Raw genomic sequence first — 21,830 nt, 5'->3', positions numbered from 1 at the left:
TTTGTCCGATGGTTATTTCATTTAAAGTGTCAATCCGCCACTAGAAATACTGGCAGTCGGTCAGAGGGCGCCTTGTCACGATGCTCTTTGAAACATCAGAGGGTGTAATTTACGTGACAGAGGTTGTCAGAGGCCAAGAGCAGGAGGGAATACAGATGACAAAGTGACCTCATAAGCTTAGATCTTGTAGCCTGATCTAAAGTGAATGTAAATACAGATGATCAGACGTTTTTTTTTTTCCATTGTGTCACAGTTGAGCTAAAGGCTGCAAGTGCAGCTGTGCTTTACACAAAATTGTCAAAAAATTAAAGGGCATCTGATATGACCCAAAATGTAATAAAACATCTACTGTTGATAAAGGCTTTTATCAATTTATAGACTGCAGGACTTGTCTCTCTTTGGTCCACATTAGGCTCTAAGCTCTGCAGCATTAAAAGTAGAGGCAGAGGCCCGTCTCGGAAGGGATGTCCTTCCTGCTGTGCAAAGATAGCTTTGATACCACGCAATGAGAACTATTTTATTTATATTTTATTGCCACTAATCTGAATTACCTGCTTTTTTTTTTATTGTGGAGCACATACTATATTACACAGTGAACTCCCACTGAGAATTGTTATTAACTGTTTTTGTTGAAGGCTGATGGTGTTAGATGTAATATCTCGTCTCCTGTTTCTCTTAGCGGTACATCCATGCCTCCATGCTGCACTCCAGACATTAAAACCCACTCTCTGGCAGTTTGAAAAGAGTACTATACTGTATGTACTCCTCATATTGCAGTGTCTTGAACCATATACTGTTGCCTTTTGTATACACAGAAGCTGTGAACCATGGCTTGCTTCTGGTTTGATTCCAGACTTGGTCACAACCTTTAGCCATCTCGTCCCATTTTCTTGTTTAGCAAATGGGCTACAACTGCATTTCACTGTACAACCCCGCAATAAATGATCCTTCAATCCAACCACGCAGGAAGTTGTGCCACCAACAGTATGCTTACGGCGAACGGCTAACGTTAGCTCTCCTTTTGCCTATTTCAATGGATTTGCTATTCACAATGTATATCATCAGGGATCGGTGACTAGAAAGCATTAATGTTGATCTACCGATTGAACATCAGCCCCCAATCACATTCATGTTTCACTTGCCTGATCGGACAACTGCATGAGGCGTTCCACACATAGTTTACGAGCATTAATGTCGAGCCCAACACCCGTATGTGAAAACAATTTCACATTTAAAATGCACATTTAACAAGATACACACAGGCATGCATAATTTCTTATTATTTCTATTTGGAACATAATATGTGAAACATTTCTACGTGGGTTTTCTTTTGTAATGGTGCAGAATACCATCTTGCTTGGAGCTTGTAATTTTCTCCCAGTCCAAGTGGAAAAAAACATTTCACTCCATTATTTCATTTTCCTACAATTGGTGGAGGGATGGTGCAGCTTCTGAAAGGCTATATGAACAGCAGCAAATGAGAGCACAGCCTTTAGGTGAACAGTGTGGAAGCACGCAACTTCAATTTTTTATAGTCTTTCAGAAGATTTTTTTTTTAACGAGATGGCAATTTTTAGAAGACAAGGGGGGAAACTCTAACTGGCAACATGCACACATTTCGCAAACGATTTATTTCAGGTGCTGCTGGACGGACTGTCGTCCCTTTGTCTCACTGGCTGTCCTGCAGTATCTGTGTGGGTCTCTCTCGGTCTGTGTCCGTCGGCGTGGGATCTCCTCAGTCTGCTTGTCTACACACCGCGGTCTCACTTTGTCTCTTGTGTTTCGCACCTCTGTGTTCATTATCATCCGTCTGTGTGTCAGTGTTAGCTTGAATCTGTAGGGGAGGGGTCTTTTTTGTCTGAAAATCAAAGCAACACGAGGACAAAAGTTTGCTGTGGGTGTGCACAACAAAAGAAATCTTTATGTAATTTTTAGTATGGGGCCCTTGACATATTTTGATTTACAATATATTACACTTTAATTCAATGACGTTATAAATAAATATATCGTCCCAGGATGCAAATTCCAAATGATACTGGTGATTCTGAATGAGCTCATTATGTGTCATTAAATGTCACGTTCAGTGAAAGGGGACTTTATATTTTTTTAAAGAAGTAGCAGTTCTAGACTTTAACTTCTCATTGTTCCGAGGGCTCGTCTCCTTCAACGAGATATGATCAGGATGCGCGTTTTTCGATCCCAGGATAAACATTAGCTGAATCTTAAGCAGTCTTCTCATTGTTGCGACTGCTGTTTGATGTGCGGCAGCAGGCGTAGCTGCAGGATTGTAGCAGTTGTCAGAAACGGAACATCTTGACAAACAGGCTGGAGTTTCAGAGGGTGGAGATCAATGGAACGTCTCATCTTCTGGAAAATACTTAGTTTAAACTTATAATGCACAGATTTTATTTTTAATTTGCCACATTTGGGGGTTCCATTAGATTGGGATCTTAAACTGCAAGCATGTGTCTTTTTACACTGATCAAAAAAACAAAAAAATTGCTCTTTTCTATCGAGTAAACACATTCACAATACATTCATTAAAATCGGAGAATTATTGCTTCAGAAATAAAGCAAAACCATATAATGAGGTCATTCATCGACCATTCTGAAGCTCTCCTAAATTGTGGAAAGCAGTGAACTTAATAACCAATGTTGACTTCAGCAAGGAAATCTATGAATAAAACATTTAATACAAAAAAACAGATTGTAATGATGGCTGAACCGACAAAAAACAACAACAAAAAAATTGTTTTCAACCAAAGGAAATCGAATGCACAAATGAATAAGACATTTAAACAGTTTGTCCTACGGCAATCAATTGCTTGCAATTATTAGGAGTTGTAATTGTCTTTCTGTCTGTGTTGCCTCGCCATAATTACATCACAAGTCTAAATTGAAGGGGCAACATGGTGGCGTGCGAGGATGGCAACTCTGGATTGAGTTTCTTTCCACATTCTGACAAGCAAGTCACTGGAGACTCTAAACTGCCTTTCTGTGTTGGGCTCTTTGATTTTTGGCTTCGTGTCTCAAAGCATTCTATCCAGGAAATACTGGATACCCTCCAGTCCACTAAAACACTGAATTGGAACGTGCAAAAAAGTGTATGAAGTACTGGGAGACTCCTGAATTGGGTTCACTAGTTGGGGGATGGTAAGAGTGTTAAATATAGCTGGCATCATTTGCTACTTTTCTGCTCATCATTTGCTACTTTTCCTCAAGCTAAACTACTGTAAGTACTGCTCCACTTCTGCAGAAAGGAATCTGTTAAAGACGCAATGGATGATGACATATTCAACCACATTTTATCCGTGCTTTGACTTAAGGCGTCCCTGTATGAATATACTGCTGAGGGGATTCTGCTAAGGAGGCAAGAAGGGACTGCTGCTACGATTCAAGCAGCTTCCCCGAGGAAAGATATTGCCGGGGCGGATGGGAAGACAATGATCGTTGAAGCATGTGCAGATACGGCACAGCCATGCTCACAGAGATTGAAATTATTGTATATGCTGCAGCAAATCAGTCTAGACTTGCTTGAATCCCATAGCTGATGTTGGAGAAATGCTCAACAGGCCACTCAAACATTGTCTATAGGAGAAATGAATAAGGCTCTTGTCCCGGCTGAACTCTGGCTGTCTGATTTTATCACAGTGCACAGTACAGCAATAGAGTGCAACTTAGTATACGAGTTGTCGTCATCTTTAAGAGTGCTGCTTTGGTTTTGCTGTTATAAAAAAGTGTGTCTGAAACAGAAAATAATGTTATTGATGAACAAAATTTGCTTAAAAATTAACCAAATGCTCAATCCAAACCGAACAGGTGAGTGGGAGCCAATGGATTTTGCTTGGCAATGGTTTATGTTTCATTTAATTAGCATAATGTATATACAATGCCAGTGCTTTGAAGCAGCTTATTATCCTGTATGAGAGCCATTTGTTTTAGTCCCACATTTTTTTGGTCAGAGCCCAGTCTGTGAACGACGTAATAGTTGCACGCAAATAGTCCACATGCAACCTTTAAACAATGTTGTTCTGCTGTAGTGTAATCTGTACAAGTCTGAACTGAACTGGCAGCATCTCACATGATTCATCTATCTTTTCATTTATCTAGCTACTACACCGCTGCACTGTGGTTCTTATCTCTCATCAAACACACACCGCAGACTTCCCACTGGCTCAACATCTGCAGGAGCTCATGCCTTCACAAGTTCCCCATTTACATACTTTTACCGAGATCATATACAGTACCATATGTGGCTGCTCTGTTGTACATTTTACAGAATGCCTCACCTGACTTTCCCACCAAAGCGCTACTTTACTTTGTTCCATTATCAATCTGGATGCGTCGGAGTTGTCCCCGTTGCTTTCGTTGATGCCAAAACAAAAGGAGATTGTTCTACTAGAATTAATCAGCGTTTGTGAATTCCTCAGGGATGGCATAATATAGACGGTGACATTTAAGCTGCTGAGAGGAATGGAAATTAATTATAAACTATGTTTATCATGTGTACAATGGTTTTGATTCTGGCCATATCGTACACATTTCAACATGGCCAGAATTAAAACCATTGTACACATGATAAACCTAGTGGGAAGATGTTACAGTGTCGAAGATTTGTATGCATTGTGTATTGTGTTGCAGAGGTTTCTACTGAAATGAGCATGTGGACAAGTAGTGGTGTGAATCATTCAGTATTTCACAATCCAGCTTGATTATTTGGGTCATGATTTAGTTGAAACTTATGTACGGGGTGCGAATTTCAGGATCTACTCCAATACAGACAGTGGCATGAATGCATTTTACTAAAAGTTTTTTTTTTTTATTATTTCTCAACTTTCAGTGACCTAAAGAATAACATAACAACAAATCAAGCTTAATCAAAAGTAATACCGCCAGTTACAGAAATAAAATTGGTAGTCTAGCTGCCTTATTTCTCAGAAATTGTACACTATTTACTCCTGCCGCTCGCTGCAATTTAGGAGTTCTCTGTCCGATTTCTCCTCATTTCACTCCAAATAACCTAAATGAGGTGGAAGCTAGCTGGAGGGAGATAACCGGCCAATTGCCCGAGGGACACGGTGTCACTCTCTCTGCGGCCGAGTTCAACATGACAACGCAAAGATGCCCTGAGCTCCTTGTCAATCATGTTGAAGGTACAGGTTCTGAGTGTTTGTTTATTGGATTAAATTCAAATGGCAGAAACCAGAAAACAACTTGTTTTTTTTCCATTTCAGCCAGGAGAGCAGTAGAGCTGCAGGAGACAGACGGATCTTCTGTTAGCAGTTAGCACCACGGGTCCCTACTACTGGCAAACTATTAAAGCTTGGTAACATAGGTTCATAGCTACATAGGTAGCTTGGATACCTTCAACGTCATTGAATATGTGTCACCGACGCTACGAAGCCCCAAAAAATAGTGAGTAACCCTAATAATTGTTGTACACATATCCGAACACAGATGTGGTGTCAGACACAATACTTAAAAGTGGGAATTAACCATCAATTTTAGGCTATTATTTTACTTGGTAGACTAAGCTTAAAGAAAAAAACACACATTGTATCCACCATAAAAGAGGCTGTCCTTCTATTATTAGGAATGCAGGAGATAATTGGATGAAGAACAAGTGAAAGTGCTTCACAAGCTGTTATTCCACCCTGTAGGAATCCTCGTCTGGAAAAAAAAACGGAAACGTGTAGAGGCAGGAAATCCCTCTTGCAATATTGTAGAGTCAACAACTGTCTCTTGCTGAAAACAGAAGTATGAAATAGCATCACTGGAGCAGCCCTGCTAGCTCTAATGATGGAGCGGGCGCCCCAGTGACGCTATTTCATACTTTTGTCAGCAGCAAGAGACAGTTGTTGACTCGACAATATTGCAAGAGGGATTTCCCGCCTATACACGTTTCCGTTTCATTCACATTTAATTTCCGGCTGGACCCTTAGCAGTGGCCCGGGGTTCGAATCCCACCAGCGATGCTTTGCTGCACGTCAACCCTTCCCACTTCCCCTTTCCTGTCTATCTTCGGCTGCATTATCGAAAGCCAAAAAAACCCAAATAATCATTTTTTTAAACACACTATGAATGACGAACCGAAGTCCTCTTATCTACCCAGTGGTATCTCAGATGTAGTGAAGTTGCTACCTGTCTGGTCTCAGCTTCTCCAACGCCTGTCAATCATGATTATGAGCCATCTATCATGAGATGCTGTGCTGCCTGAGGCTGAACTAAGTGCCATCCATAAAGCCAACATAGACATAGTTAATCCATAAGCAATATGCAAGACAAGCACAAAAGCAAGGCTGAGGGTCACCTATGGATTTGAATGGTCCAGATCTGCAGCACATTGCTTCCTACTACTTCCTCCCAGTGTATGTCGGCGAAAATATCTCTCTCTAAATAGTTAAAGCTCTTTATACATCAGCTCCACTCTGAAGATTATTATGATAAGACAATCATATTCAAAGGTGCTAAAACTCGGTAAACAACTATTTTCTATGTCAAGATATAGTGGCTTAATGTCTAGCTGAGCAGAAATGAAGTCAAACTGCCTATGTGTGTTCTGAGCTTGTCTGTACCTTGTTCACATAGATGGACCGGTCACGCATGAACTGGGCAATGAACCGTAATGGACTGAATGAAGCTTTAGGTGATTTATAATTATAGAGGCATACACATTTGCAGGCCTGCTATGTAAACCATGACAGATATACGGACATAAAACACAAATCTGTTGACACAACACAGAAATAGACATAGATTAAGACAAAAGGCATCAATTGCTGCATATGAACATATTATCTCTATACGGAATCCTTGGGGATTCTCAGTAACTGAGGATCCATGCAGAGGGGAGCTTTTAAGAGATGAGATTATAGTGGGATAGATGCTATTTGAATACTGAATGATGAATCTGTTAAGTCGCCCTGAGCGTTTTCACTGTGTAATCAGAGATAAAAGAAAAAATGTATAGTATCACTTTAACTGAAATGGGCTCCGCTATTGTGTTGTAGTAGCTCGATTGAGAAGTATTGTATTATTTGTGGACAGATATCGGTTTTGGCAGCATCTCATGTCTGTGTCCACATTGTTTGTGACTGACATCTTGTCACAGTGTGTATCTCAATCAAAGATTTATTTTTTAATTGTTTGAAATGTGTTGTATGCAAATAACCACTGCAGATGCCAATAACAAACTAAAAGATATTTTTGACAGTTTACACTGACTTTGACACAGTTAAAATGTATTTTTTGGGTTGTGAATTATACTTGATTGAAATTTGCAAAAAAAAAAAAAATATCGGAATCTTTGCATCCCTGCAAAAAACATCAACCAAAATCAAATCTGTGATATACAGCTCAAATTGAGTTTAAACAAAGTCGTCTACACAGCAAAAGAGCAGCACAATGTTCATGTCCTGCAAGAGTTATCTGGACTTACATTATGCACATGCCTCTACCCCTCATCCGAATACATACAAGTTGAACACAGTCAAGGAGCGCAGCTATTAAATAAAAGATAGTGTTGTGTACAGACGTGACAGCTCACAGAGAATATGAGCCAGCTGTAATGTATAATGTACACCCAGCCTGAAGAAAAAAAACGAGTGGACGAGTGCGATAAGACATGAGAATCTAAAGATACTGAGATGTGCTCCTTGCAGCTGTACCGCAGCATCATATGCAAATAATCATTATGGCAGGTAGCACATTTCCCCCTGTAGCTTTCACTATGGCAATGAAGCTTATCGTGGAGAGTCAATGTGTGGCGAGGTGGGAGAAGATTACATGGAGGGCTGTGCTTTCCCTACTGCAGCAGAGTTCAAAATGGTTGCCAAACGAACCAGACGTCGACTAAAATATATGTCTAAATTACAGGGTTATGACACTGAACTCCAAGATTTCAAATAAAACTTTAATAAAGAATGAATTAAAAACATTAATCACCTTAACTTCTAACATGCAAAGCTCCAAGCTTGGCTGCATTGTATACATTTGATCCGGTTAGTTTTGGTTTCACATTGCAATTTTGCAAGGGCACCAAAGCATTCGGACCCACTAAAATACAATTATACTGGCCCTGAACATGATTGCATTAGTTCTCTGTAACCAGGGAGTCGGGATTTCTTTTAGAATAATACGCACATACTGCATTAAATACAACGACTATAAAAATAACTGAAGCAGCAACAACATCACAATAATTATCTCCATTATTATTTCCTAATTTGATCCAGTGGGGGCACTTCACCGTACAAAGCCAAAGGGGCGATGGCTTGAGCTACTATAGAGACAAAACTCTGCATGCCCACAGTTCAAGGCACTGAAGACAAGAGAGGTTAGGCCTTCAAGGCGAGTCAGAGTTCTGGTACATGTGATTTGCTCTTTTGCCTTGATTAATTCAGCGCTTGATAGAAGGAGCTCTCCACTGCATAGCAAACTGGTTAAGTCCTGAAAAATGGCTCCGAGTCCTGCATTTATTCTCTTTTAGTGTGCCTTTGTGTGGGAGAGATTGTAGCGCACAAGCTGTGTTCCAATTTCATAGTATATGCTAATTCTGACTGGGTGGTTACATGAGAGAAAAATGGCAACGCTCGTAATAAAAACATGTCCCTCAACATAAATAATTTGTAGGGAATTTTGACTATGTAGCTGTAATTAAAAAAAATGTATAAAGAAAATAGAGAAGATTTAAACACGTTCAGGAAAAGTGGTGAGAAGATCTCCAAACTCAAAAAATTAAGAATTAAGCAGTACATTAGTGCAAAAAATAAAAACAGTACACATGCATCACAGGCTGTATCTATGAGGGTTCGAGTGAGATAAAAGAGAATGCTAAACACCACACAATTAAGAGATGGAACCTTTCCACAGAAAGCAGTTCAACGAGGATGACGCCGGGCTGTCGACAGGGCACTGCTATTGTTTTGGTAATTTCATTTTTGTAGCGCGTCTGTAGAAATAACAAACAATGTGAATCGGTTGTTTATGAACACAGTGAGCGGTGGTGAAGAAGTTGGAGAGACCCCGAGGACTGAGAAAAGCAGATGAAAGCGGCCTTTTTTGGAAGTTTCACTCCGTGAATAAGTAGCAGAACCGCTGAAGCGGCAACACGGGCGGCGACAATAAAAATCCACACACATTCAGCAAGTCAGACCGTCTTCTGTGAAAGGAATTGGGAGAGATAAAGATTGTGCATACAGCCAGATTCGGGGCTACGTTATAAGGTCAGCACCGGTGTACGATGACTTTTTTGCTGATTTTTTACTTTTTCTTGCTAAAGTCGATTGTGACATAATCACATGCGCGCACCCGTTGCTGAGAGCATTGTAAAAATCGGTTTTGTCGTACCTCTTTGGCTTATTCGATTCCCGAAGAAAACAACTCCATCTCATTCAGTCAGTCAAAGCAATCCATCAAAGTGAACTGGAGTCCACGAATCACATTTTTCAACTCTGCATCAGAACAGAAATGAGGCATAACTTCCACTCAGTTTCATATTAACACACAAGAGCGGCGCTTTAATGGAAAGGATAGGACAGAGTGCCTTACTTCAATTTTGTTTTCACTTTTTGCTCCTGTGGTTTCCTCTTGGATTATTATTCATTTATGGTTTATAATCTCATATTCCTACGGTTTCCCCATTCCAAAGTCTGCTTGTGTCAAACGGAGCCAAGTCTGATAATCAAATGGAAATTAAGTTCTCTTCTATCTTTTGATTTTTAGACCTTGTTATTATTAGACACTATATCATTCAAAAATATTACCAGACAAACAAAACGAGCAAAAACTGCATCTCGCAAAGTGATAAAAGCTTTGCAGGGAAACAGGAAATAAGAAGAATCTCCTATCACACAAGAATTTCCCCTTTAATACACCGTATAAAAGGTCTTACACCATGAGTAATAACAGGATGTGCACATTTAACTGCGAGGTGGGAATAGAACAGTCAACACTCCTGTCCTCAGACAACCCCTGACTCTGCTACACTCAAAGAATCGTGTTAGAAGACATTTCCCCTTTTCAGTTGCTGATCCAGCTTCAGCGTGCCGTGTGGCGGTGATCTAAATGTGCCTCTGATTGGTGACATTTCCTGGTGGACGCGATGACATTTTGTGTGGTGGTGAAAATGATGTGATGAGGAGAATTCTGCATTTTACGCACTGTGTAATTCATCATACAGGCAGGTAGTGAGATGAACAAACAAGTTGCGAGTTTAAAGTTTCAGGAGCTTTTTAGTCGAAATATGCTGCCGATGTCCTCCTTCTCTATAGATACAATAAATCTAATAAAACCATTGAACTGTAAGGATCATATTTAAGAAAGCTCTTATGGCGTCCAGGATGTGCTGCTCTTTACACTTGCTGAAGCTGCACAGCTGAAAACACCACATAAGCATATAGTGAGGAATCTGCTCAGCTCAGTTGGCAGGAGCGCAGCATTATCCCCATTAAAGGTCAGAGTTCACTGCCTACAATGTGTTAGTAAATTAAATACCCCATTAGAGTCCGTTAAGTGGTGGAAAAACCAGAAAAAACTGTTTACAATTGTCCCTCGCTAATGTTCATTGTTCTAAGGGTACTGAATGATGTCTGGTCTAATCACGTCATCCATCCATCCATTTTCTACCGCTTATCCTGTATTCAGGGTCACGGGGGGGCTGGAGCCGATCCCAGCTGTCATTGGGCGAAGGCAGGGTACACCCTGGACAGGACGCCAGTCTATCGCAGGGCCGACATGTAGAGACAAACAACCATTCACACTCACATTCACACCTACGGGCAATTTAGAGTCATCAATTAACCTATCCCCATCCTGCATGTCTTTGGACTGTGGGAGGAAGCCAGAGAACCCGGAGAGAACCCACGCTTACACGGGGAGAACATGCAAACTCCCTAATCACGTCATCTTTGCACTAAATAACCGATACTATGATAACCAGTTCATTGTTCAATTTTTGTTTTATTTTTAATGAAGACATTTTTTTTTTTACAATTGATTCTCATTTGAAAAAGTGAACATTAGGGTAGGCAACTTGGGAGACACCTGCAAATGTAAGTTTGATTTGAAAGAGAAAAAAAAACCCTTAAGGTCTCAACATAGCGCAACGTTATCATCTCTAACCGTAACCAACCACCTTATGTCCCATTTACATGCAAGAAAAAACCTTATCTTAAAAGGACGTAAACAACAAACATGGCTATTGTAGTTCACAGTTGTCATGCTAGCATGCTAGTTACTTACTAATTGGACGGGTTTATTAAGAGGCCTGCGACAGCCACAGATTTTTTTTTTCTTTTTCTTTTTTGTCAAAGCAGAGATTTATTGATTGCTGTCAGATGTTAAGTGTCACATTTAACAAAATGCTTCTAAAATGAATTGCTTACCTTAGCTTTAAACATAATCAATACACTTACAGTGAGTTGCAGGGAAGGTTTTTTTTTGGTACAATTTAAACTGAAAAAAGCCTTGTCTGGGCAGATTTAGCTTATTTAACTTAAAGAAGCTGCTGCTTCCCTATGGGGCCCTATTGTTACTGTTCTGTCTATAAGGACATTATTAATTTAACTTTTAGCTTAACCAAATAGTTTAATCTTTTGATTTTTTTTTTTAATTTATTTCAATGGACTCACTGTTGGGCTGCAAGGTGGTGTAGTTCTCCAGCTTCCTCCCACAGTCCAAAGACATGCAGGATGGGGATAAGTTAGTTGATGACTTGATGAAATTGCCCGTAGGTGTGAATGTGAGTGTGAATGGGTGTCTGTCTCTACATGTCGGCCCTGTGATAGACTGGCGACCTGTCCAGGGTGTACCCCGCCTTCGCCCAATGTCAGCTGGGATCGGCTCCGGCCCCCCATGACCCTGAACACAGGATAAGCAGTAGACGATGGATGGATGGACTCACTGTGTCTCAAGTCAGAGTCACCAGGAGTTACTGTAGAGCTGTAACAGATCAAGTGTGCTGAAGAAATTGGACACTGAAGTGGGCAGCAAAGCCATCTTTAAGTCGACCAGGTAAATCAATGTGTTTGTTTATTTCTAGACAGAGACTTAAAGCAAGCAGTAAAGGTAGCAGTTAGACCAGTGAGTGCCTGGCATTGCTTTCAGCAAGTGGGCTGATACAGATACACGCCACTGACTCACTGGATGTTGTCCTTTCCGCATTAAGTGGCGTGTTTGTTGGAATACTGTTCATAGTTTTAACTATATTTTTTTCAGTACTTTTGTGGTGGTATAACTGTACTGTAGAGCACTGATTGTTGCCTTGGCCCGGGGCTCCAGTGTGTAACCATTTTGCTCGCACAATCTGTCAAGTGCGTAAACATTTTCATCGGTCGCACCAGTGAGCCTGACATTTAGCAGGTCAGCCTGTGTGTGTGTGTCTGTGTGTGTGTGCGTGAAACAGTGCCCTGTCCTTCTCCTCGAGTGTCACCACAACTTTTAAACATATCGGTAATTCAAAATGAAGAGAACTATTGATTGTTCTTTCGTCAAGAAATATGCTGCGGCGCCTGTTACACCTGTCCACGACCCTGAAAGGCCCGGCCCAGACGTCATCGGTGGAGGCAACTACTCCACTACCTGTCTCCCCTGTCCCCAGTTAGATGCCAAAAACAACTCAGAGGCACTGGATTTATTTCAGTAGTGGGGAGGGGTGGCAAAATGTGTGCGTTTCTGTGCAACCACACAACACAGCTTTACCACTAATTTCTTCTCTGCTCCGATGATAGCTCATCGCCTCTGAGTGCATCTCTCTCTCTATTGCTTATGCACTCTCCCACACATGTTACGCTACTCTTCTAACTGCGTAATATGCAAACATGCGATTGCACTTTGCACCCCGCCATGATCATTTTCACACATTTTTGTGAGCATCAAAGCTGGTGCGGTTTACATGTTTTCTTCATCTTCGCTCATTCACAATGCAGGACGCCTAAATGAAAACCACCACTATAAAAGCTTAGTCTGGATCCCTGCCTTGGCAAAGTACACCTGCTGCTAAAGATGTCGTTCCTTTCATCCGATGCAGTTGCCGCGGCGGTAAAGGTGCTACGCGGTGGCGCAAAGGGAGGGAGACTTTGAATTCATCCAACTGATCACACGACAACCACCAGGTGGCGCATGTCAGCAGTCAACTCTGCAACAGTACAGTGAGTGATACAACAGCATGCATGACTTCTTCTCATACAGTATTCTAATGTAAAGGATCAATGGATTACACGTGGAATTACACACGGATGAATGCTTAATTCCTGTATTGGGTTGAACACATGGGATCAGTATCGCATTTATTGGCCATTATAACAACAAACACAAACGTATCATGTAAGGCCTATATTATTCATTTTGTTACAGTCATAACCAAAAGATGCCAAGAACGGAAAAATTGGTGGATATGGCTCATTTGCACAATTTGAATTAGTTCCAGCCTACTTCCTGATTAGGGCGAGATTCTGCTATTATAGAGCACAATGAATACATACTTATAAAGATTTTAAAATGCATTGGGTTTGCACAGAAAGGGAGAATGAGCCCGACTCCTGAAGGAAGCGTCATTTCTCATTGAGCAGCTGGGCATGCATGGATGGAAGTCTCCATGGAGACAAGCTACACATCTCAGCTGCATGTAACACTTCATAACACCAGCCTGTGGAATATGAATTAGGCCTTTCTGACTGCCGGTTCAGTGACGTCATCCACGTAGTTCTGTTTTCTTAGAAACAACTGAAGAGCCGTGGACAATAAAATGAAAAGAAACAGATATGCCTCAGAGTATATTCATCACAGCCACACACCTACCTGGAGGCTATTCCTGGAGCTGATTGAACTGTTTTCAACGTATATGGTAAATGGACCTGCATTTATATAGCTTTTCTAGTCTTCTCGACCACTCAAGGCGCTTTTACGCTACATGTCTACATTCATCCAATCACATACATACATACGCTGATGGCGGAAGGCTGCCATGCAAGAATTTAATCTAATCTAGCTCATTCACAACCCAACGGCAGAGACTTGGGGGGAAATTTGGGGTTCAGTATCTTGCCCAAGGACACTTCCGTATGCGGACTGAAGGAGCTGGGGATGGAACCACAGATCTTCTGACTCTAAGCCACAGCTTCTATTACGAAGCTGCAAAATCATGAAATGTTTGTTTTTTTTCTAAAGAACTTAACAAGACGCCGCTACAACTGAAAACCCTATGACTCAGATATCTGAAAGTACAAAGCGAGACGCAAGAGAGAAACTAAACTTCAAACCACAGAGACTCGGTTACAAAAATAGGCCTACTGAGAGCTGAACTAAACTGGTAACGGAAATGCAAATCAGAACGTTTTGTAATCAATCCATTAATATTTAGGGGTTTAATGGAAAATAACACAAATAGAAAACAGATTTTAAGATGTTTTAAAGATGGGTTTAAGTATCCCTGTTGCGCTGTCATGAAACAAGATGAATTAATCATTTAAAATTTGTTGCAAAGCTGAAAACAGGGCCGTTCATCTGAGCTCATGAAAAGTTGACTTTTAAATGCTTGAGATACTTCGGCTCCCTTCATATTATGAATGTTGCCATTTAGGAATTCCAACCACTATGGGATTTCTTTCTTTTATTCAGTCATATAAAGTAGTTTGTTGGCCGTATAGTACACTAGAGAAGGTCCAATGCCATTTTTTCCTTCCAATATCCTCTTCAAACAAAAGTATTTATTCTTTCTTGGCAAAAACTCGCCCAATAAACATTTTTACTGAATGGAGACTGAATGCATCATGATATAACTCAATGGAACTAGGGTCAAGTCAGATAACACCCACCTGCAACAATAACCTGATGCACCAACATGTTAAATCCATCATGTATCGGCAGCTGCAGACAGTCTATATCCACCACATTAATTAATTCAGCTGTGGAGTTCTCAGCTGTGTGTCTGCCTGCTATAATCTATCAGGGTTTCCACTAATGTATTGAAAGCCCGACATATTGTGAGAATGAGTGAGAGAGAGAGAGAGTGTGTGTGACGGTGAGTATGAAGTCAGCAGTTACATTACAGCCGTGAACGTAGCAGTGCAGTGTGTGCACATTTTATTTGTCACTCATACAAGCTACAACTACTAAAAATCCACAGGGGAACACAAGCTAAGTTGTCGTGTCTTGTTGTCAGCAATCTGATAATTAAAGTGACGTTAGCAACAACTCTGGCTTCTCCGGCTCAGGAACACTTAAGGTGGACTGACAAATGCTATTCTTCTTTAAGTGACAAGCTCCTCTGAGGGGTTTTTTTATTCTTTATATTTCTTTTAGTTTAACGGCAGCATGGCTAAACAGTTAATTATTAACATCCCTCCTGCAAACTCTGCTCTGTTTGTATCAGGAAAACACAAAGTCGAATGTTAAAAGCAGCATCCTGTTTTTATTTTTGTTACAGTGAGAAAGGGAGGATTATCTGACAGAGAAAAAAAAACATGTTTTCAAAGTTATTGTTCGAGCTGTTATTGTATTATTGGATTATTAAGTACTCATATCAGGCACCAAGTACTGAAATTTCAGTACTTGGAAAAAAGTGTCATCAGTGCATCCCTAAATGGAACAGCTCTTAGCTCTGTTATTTATCTCCGCGGGACTGCGCTGCCTTCCGGCTGCTAACAGCTAACATTAGCTCCCCTCCTGCTGATTTCAACACTGATTTGTTTATTCACAATGTAGTATTGTCAGGGGGAAAACTGAATGCTTGACAGTGTTTAACCACAGGTATGGTGTACTACTTTGCGCTTTCTGTTGTTCCTGTGTAGCATGAATGAGCTGTTACATTACATGATATCGGATCAGTGCATAGACTTTCACTCGCCAATACCCTGTCAGGCATTTTAGGCATTCCCTACACTGGTATCAGTATTGGAACAATTCCATAGTAAACGGGAAGGTATAATTTAGGAAATCCTTGCTTTATAGTGTGGCTAAAAATGTGACCATTAAATTGGGCACTCCTCTGTACACGCAGGTGTGCATAACTTTAAATAAATACATACAGAGACACACACAGTCTCTTCTTAACATTTCTCCATTTTCACAGTGGAGACACAAAAATGTCAGGAAGAAATTTACTGAAGGCCAGCAGAAGAATATCAGTTAAACAAAGAAACCTGTACCTGGGTGTAGATTATATACAGATAGAGTGGTTCACTTCATTGGCCAATCTTTAATAAATAGTATAAAATCATTATCTGAACTACAGATAACTGTTGTTTCTTGGCATTTTGCATAACGAATGGTATTACAGAAGTTTGTTTTCCAGGAATAATTATCATGCAAATTGTGAAATCTGTTGGTCCATGGCAACTCAGTGAGACTTTCAAGGCACTTTCTTTCCCCGCATGCAGAGGGAAGAGTTGGTCTGAGATCTGTTACTAGACAGAGTAGCCGTTTGCCCTTGTGTGTCACATTATAGTGTGTTATCACGTCAAGGATAATTGGAAGTGTGGGGGGGAATACCAAGCGGGGATAGGGAGGACAAAATGATGGTGAAGGAAAACAGTGAACGCCAAGAACAATATTCTAGCTGCCTGCACTGAAGTGACACAATATGTTACAAGATGGCAATTCTAAGTGCATTATAATCCCCCTATAATCCCATTATAAGATCAAATGTGAAGTCTTTAGCTTGCTGGAAAGTGTATTAAGATAGAATTCATCTTGTCAGGACAAAAGCTACATTTGGGGTTTGGGAAAATAAGTTAATCTCTCTCCTAAATGACTTTTGATATTTAATTTACATTTGTGTTGAAATCCGTCATGCTTTTGGTCATTTTCATATACTGAATCCAAACTGTGAGATACATTATGCGTCGTTACTCTGTGTCACATTATCCCCTCATATTTACTGCAGTGAGTCAGTATCGCTACCAAGGTCGACTGGTAGACAGCTTTGAATAAATTGGTCAATTATGATTGTTGACATAAAAGGACAATGCGTTGCTGGTCTCATGTTATTGTCAGGACAAACTTACAAAGAGCTGACAGGAAGTTTCATATCTAAAACCTGCACTGCTCATTGTTTTTTTGTTATGCTTAACCAACCCCCATGAAGACAATTAGTGTATTCTCGCATGTAATTACTGTACTATCTGGAGCCATATAGGTTATACATAAATTATCAATTAAATGTTGAGAATGAGCTCTTTAAAATTTGCACCATCTCCGTGAAATTGTATGCAATCCCCAGAAAATGCTGTGTTATATAACTGTTTTGGAGGCATCCCAAATGGGAGCCACCGCTAGCAGCTTGTTATAATTGCTCTACAGGAACAGAGCAAGTTTATAACAAGCCTAAATATGTCTCGCTCACTTAAAACCTACTGGGGGCCAAAACATGTCAGGCACCAGGCGGGGAGGTGAGGCAATGTTGGAGGCCGCTGTCCAACGCCTTGCAGTATAGATAAAGATTCTCACTCCGCCGGGATGACACTGCATGATATTTGTGGAGTGTTGAAACAATAGCAGCGTTGCCATGGCGCGGGAGCCACCTGGAACTGGACCATATTAAATTAACATATGCAGCATGACAAAACTGAAGTGAAGCCTTGTGCTGTGATCATGTGGTGTTCCTCCAGGACAGTGACCCTGCCCACGCAGTCCATGTGCATATGTACGTTGTTAAAAAGGAAACCTAAAAATGCTGGCCTCACGGTAAAAGAAATGAAAATAATTCACCGTTCCACATGACTGACTCTGACACCCCGGCTGTCAATTTAGTTCAACGTAACTCGGGGAGGGGGGAAATGCAGCTAAAAAGAAATAGAAGCTTGCAAGATCGTGGCACGATGGCTAAATTCTCCCAGAGCATCCGAGGTGATGACACAATGGCAGTGCAACACTCAGCACTATTTTTAAGATTATCTCCAATGTGGCATTATGAAACGCTGTGCAGTCTGCACATATTTGCATTGCTCCTGATGGTGGAACGACACTGCCCCCTGCTGGCTCCGCCGAGCACGGCAGCTGGCGACAATATCCACAATGTGCATGCTGTGCACAGTAAGGGGAACAGTTTCTTTGCCATATGAAAGCATTAAATGATAGAATGCACTTTACTAACAGCTGACACAAGAGTAATTGCAAATTGAGCCTAGCCGTCCCATAAAGCAATATACTCATCATGTTTGCCTGTTTGCTTTCCTAAATGCCAGCTGGCTTTGTGCACACTTTTGGGCACGTCTGCGTGTGAGCACCCATATGTTGACTGGTCACATATGGCAATTTGCAGTAAATCATAGACAATACAGCGACATTCCTCAAATGAAAACCAAACCAGCCCGGCAACCTAACAGATGCAGCACATTTGCTTGTATTCAATTTCATATGATGTGACAGGCTGTTAAATGCTAGACTTTTCTTTTCTTTTCTTTTTGTTTTATTTAAGACTAATAAAATCTCCATTTCAAAAACCCTATTTACGTGTGTCTGTTTATATTGTCTTTTTATGCTGCCTTCTGTTTTTTTTTTTAATATCTTTTCTTAATGCATTTCCGTCTGCCTTGTTGAAAGCTGCTAAACAAATAAACTTGCCTTGCCTAATATACTGCTGACATTGTGGGCTGCATACAAGTTAGATATAAAAGTTTAACATTCAAAAAACTGGGTTATCGAGCATGGCATTGTTTTGTTTGTTTTTACTGATTTTACAACAAGCAGATACAAACTATGCTCCATCACGCCCAACCTACTGGTGAATAAAACCTAACCATAAGGCTCCAGCTCAACACATACATCAAACACATTTAACTTCATTGAAAATGAATGTCTGCTACTGAGGTGATGGACGTGTACTTTAACCCACAGTATGATTTATAAATGTATGAGGTCTAAATTCTAAAAAAGCTCAGAATAACCATACATCTATCTGAAACCGTAATTATACGTGTTCACTCATATTCACTCGTAAGCTGGCAGTTCCCCCGCTGTGTGTGTTTTTTTATTATTTTTTTTAGGTTCTATCACTGATGACACATTCTCTCTTTAATCACAGATAAGTGAGACAAGTGCAACCCCTTATATATCTTCCATTACCGGCACAGCGAGAAACACAGCAGCATAAACATCCCTTTTTTCTGGGTCACAGAGGAAGTGAGAGAGGAGTTGTCGAGCTCTGGGACAGTCTTGTTCTGTCCAGACTGATGTGCCCACTTTTGCCAAACCCCCAATCTCACTGCAAGTCTGTTGTTCCCATTACTATCATCTAGGTACTGTAACCTTTGCTCAATGCTAATCACGACCAAACTGACCTTGTTCGTGCCTTGGGGAAGCTGTGAGTTAAAAAAGGAGACATTTGGGTGGCTTAATGACCTGCCCTTTTTTCTCCGTGTGCATTTCTGATATGCAAATGAATGCAGCGAGGTGCTCCTAAAATCTAATCAGATCATCAGTTCTCCAGGGGGGAAACCTCTCCGAATATGGAGTTTCTATTCTGAATTGTTCTTGAGCTATTGTGTTCAGAGGAATGTGCCTACAGACACATTGAGAGAGAGAAAGAGCAATGTGTCTAAAATTAAATCAGTTTTATTCTCTACATTTTCAACGTCTGTATTTATGTGAAAAATGTGCCAACTTTGTCCAAGGTAATGTGATGTGCATGTTCATCCAGCCATAGGAAGGCAGGAGGAGCGGGTCGGATGGGTTGGTGACTCCTGTGGGATCTCTTAGACGTCTCAAAAATAAAGTTCTACAGCTTTATTTTGGGACAGAGGAACACATCATTCTACAAATAAAGGACATCCACTTTGGCTCAATATTGCAATTCTGCCAAAACTATGAATCAGACAATATGAGATATTCAATTCCTCAGAGAGCTCGTCTGAATAAGAAGCAATATGAGACCAAATTTGTATTGCACAAGTTCTTACATGACCATGATTCAGCAGGTCAGCAAAGCTGGTACAGCGTTCAGTTTTCCACTAGATGGTACTGTAGTCTCTCTATTTCACTTGGGGTTGCACGATGCACCATCCTTCCTATTCCTCCTTCCTCCTCTGAGTCAGGGGATGCTTATAATCTATTTTGTTGCTTTCCGAACAGCTAATTTCACTAGTAGAAAAAATGACCATTAAAAAGGGGAAAATGCTAGAACCATAAATATTGTAATTGATTTTCAGGTTAAAAGTCAGTAAACCCTAGAAGATCCCTCCCCAAAAGAAGTTAAGTAGGCACAGTAAATCAGAGTCTTGAGATACAAGCATGTTAAATTAAACAACATCCTGCTACACAAATTGTTTCTTTTTTAAAGACTTTTCTTTAATCTTTTAGTTTCAAATTCTGAAATGTTTTCCTTCTGCCATGACAATATGCTGAATCTATGCAAACTTCAAATAGCCTACAATCTCACAAGAATTTAGTTGCCGCTTTAACAACATTCGGAATGCAACGGCAACCATCGCAATCCGCCGCCGCCACCGACAGACTGTTATGTACAGATGAACAGCAGTCAACAACAGTTTACGCTAAGTGACACTCCAAACTCCAAAAATGCTATCTAATCTATATTTTGCTCTTTGATGGAGAACAGCAGTCGTAGTCACCTTAAATTCATGCTGGTCAGAAACAGATTCTGAAGGTGAGTAGATTTCACATTGGGGGGAAAAAGGTATCAAAACATCCCTATGAATACAAACATCCGTATGAATACAAAGTTCCCACTTTGTATGGATACAAAGTTCCTGCAAAAGCTCTCACTTTATATGGATGCAGCACACTTGAAGTGGAACCAATTCATCCATTTTCACATCTTTCTTTTTTATCATATTGAATTGGCATGTAATTTCCCACCAAAATTAATAAACACACATATTATCCATCCATATGCTCAGTTGTTTTACCCAACACACTGTTCTGGGGATTTGGGCGAAAAATGATTTGTTGGACCATACTCAGCCAAAACATGGCTAAATACACAGCTTCCTCTCTGCTGTTTTTCATGGTGCTCATCAACATCCATGCCATTCACAATTTTTGGCATGGACGTGAGCTGTGTATTCAGATATATTTTGGCACATCTGTGGGTGTTTGGAACATGGTGAGCATGCCGATTGACAGTGGAGTGGATTATGCTGCAGGTCTGAGAAGTTTCTGTGAAAGACTTTCTAATTCTCTATGTCAGGAAAATCTTGCCACTGAAATCAAACGTAACCAAACGGGGGGGTGAGTGTTTGATAAGATTAATAAAAATAAATTCCACAGTCATTACTTATCAAGTCAAACTCTTTGATTATTTATTGGCGTATACCTATAATTTATACAATCAACAAAATGACTGACTAGGCCTTTTAACAATAAATTAATCCTTTTAACATGAAGTGAGTTATGGCAGCACGTCAAAGGTGCGGAGACTGGCCTAGGGTCCGGTAATTGGCTAGTGTTGATCTTGTGAGATACACAGAACAATAATATTGATTATCGCCTCATAAATCTCATCCTGCGAGTGTTCTTGTGCAACGAAGGCTTCAGGGTTCTTAGGGGACGTATCAAATGAATGATCACCCTAAAGGGCTGGAGATGGATAATGCTGAGAGAGAGCCTTTGCAAGGTAATAAAGGCTCCTGGCATGAATGAGGAAGGGACCGCAGAGATTGAGCCTCTTCCTGTTACGGACTCGGTATAGATTTTTAATTTGTTTAAGTAGGACGTATCATATATGCAGGAAATACAACATTAGCTGCCGTCACTGGAAACTTAACAACTGATGGCTTCCTCACTTCCACTGGGGCTTTAATGAAAGGTGATCAATCACATCGCGGAAGCTATAACACTACATCATCGTGTGGTTGTTTCGCCACATTATGTAA

Source organism: Eutrigla gurnardus, assembly GCF_963514095.1.
Source record: "Eutrigla gurnardus genome assembly, chromosome: 22".
NCBI classification, from domain to species: Eukaryota; Metazoa; Chordata; class Actinopteri; order Perciformes; family Triglidae; genus Eutrigla; species Eutrigla gurnardus.
The sequence above is the reverse complement of the archived record's forward strand: the minus strand, read 5'-3'. Positions refer to the sequence as shown.